Source organism: Buceros rhinoceros, unplaced genomic scaffold (assembly GCF_000710305.1).
Source record: "Buceros rhinoceros silvestris isolate BGI_N320 unplaced genomic scaffold, ASM71030v1 scaffold6011, whole genome shotgun sequence".
Lineage (NCBI taxonomy): Eukaryota > Metazoa > Chordata > Aves > Bucerotiformes > Bucerotidae > Buceros > Buceros rhinoceros.
Genome location: NW_010393592.1, coordinates 8,273 through 10,340, shown reverse-complemented (window position 1 = coordinate 10,340; position 2,068 = coordinate 8,273).

Genomic DNA, 2,068 nt, shown 5'->3' with positions numbered 1-2,068 from the left:
TGATGCTGTTTTAGTGAAGACTTAAAATTCTTCTCTTTCTGTGTGTAATTTGAACTTAATTTGTAACAGTTTATGAAGAACATAAGTGGATTACTGGAGAATTAATTTGATATTATCTAAGATACAGGAGAAATGTCAGCTTTCATGCAGACATTAAGAGAGCAAGATAACTTGTTAATTCCTACTCTTTTCCAGAGGTTTTTTTTAACAGTCCTCTGATGAAGTGAGTGTAGAAGCATCAAATCAATTTGTGATTTGCTGTAGTGGAAGTTAATATGCTCCAGGCTTTATTTGCTTTACAGGAAAGCCTAAAACCTCCTGCAGATGAATATTATCTAGAACTGTAGTGGAAGAAAGTAACTAGTTTTCTCACAGAAAATCTCTGCTATGATATTTTTTAATATCTGCTCATTTATCTTACTTTGTGCAGATCATTATTAAAACCCCGTACCAGTTTTTTTTCTACAAACATAACCTACATGCACGTTAGAAGTTTTGTTAGTGTCGTGGTACCACTGAATTTTCTCTAACGCACTTGAAACTGTACTAACTACTTACACCCAGCTTCAAGACTTCTGACACTCCATTGTGAAACACTGATGAGCAGTGATGATGGTAAAGCGATTAAAACAGCTGGAACTTTTCAGAGTGTCATGGTTGGTAGGATGAAACTGACTCCTCTGCATCTCACAGAAAGTTATTACATACATTTCATGGGATTTTCTGGTTGGTTTCAGGGTGGGGGAGGATTCAATGTTTTGCCAGTTGTCTTGAGACACAAAACCTGTCCAGATAATTGTATGGTCACAGAAGAATCTTGATTCATTTTAAACAACCAGAAACCTTACTGCACAGAATAGTACAGGTGGTTTGGGCCACTTGGCTAATGCTCTAAGTCTTCTGTAGCTGCAAAGGGTACATCAGAAATTGACTGGACCCAGCATGAGGCGTTGTCTGAGTAAGTGTTTCCTCATTTTCCAGGATTGTACCAAGGGAGGGAGTGAAGCCCCTGACTCTCTAGCAGGGAAGCAGGCTAAGGACTGCTTAAATGCTCAGCTGGTTTAAATGGCTTGAGTTCCAGGGAAGCCAGTGGCCCCATGAGATTACCAGTGTGAAGGAAACAAGCAGGCATCAGCCATGAAATTGTAGTACAAAAGCAGCTTACAGCAGCAAAGAGCAATTGAGGGCATTTGTCTGGGAATACCCATGCATTTCCGAGCTGATCTTTCCAAGTGCCCTAAATTCCTGTTGAGTTCAGCACCTCTTAATATGTTACTGAGGAGGAATTAATATTAACAATGACATGTGGAAAAGCATTAGATGCTGTTGTTTGAATGGTGTTCATTCAAACATTCCAACAGTTCAGATAAAACTTGCACGCTTGTTACCCATTCAAGACAGGAACAGCTGATGTGAAGCACCGAGTAAAATGGAGCCTTAAATACCAGGGTGTGACTACACTAAAATATGAGTTAAAACAAGGAATTTTTTTTTTTTCATAATCTTGGTGATTAGTGTTTAAAATAAAGCCCTCTCTGATTATTTTGATTCAGTAACATCTGGAGTGAGGCAGGTGTTTTATGGATAAATGGAAGAAAAGCTCTCTGCATCATTTTGTTTACAACCTGTGTGAGTAGCATCTCTGCCAAAGCTGAAATTGTGACTGACAGGGAAATGGAGGTTTAAAAAAAGGTCTTGCTGTTTCTCATTTGTTTGAATTTTTCCAGGTTAATACTTTTTATAGGATGTATAGAAGACTGGTTTAGTCTTTGCTGTACTCTTTCTTTCAGGGTTTCTGTTGAGTAACGTGAGGTAAAGCCCACTAGAAGCAGTAGGATGCTAGTGGTTTTTATGGGTCTGCTAGGAAATGGATTCAGTAAATGCCTCTCTGCTCATACATATTGTACGGAGATACTATAACCTATTGATAACGTGACTAAGGTACAGCCTACTAGGTAACTGTTTTAGCCTTCCCAGACTTTAGGATGCATAGCTACATAAAAAAAGCCATGTCCACAAATATACTGCCCAAAACCGTGACTTAGAGAGTGACAATTTGCTCTAAGAA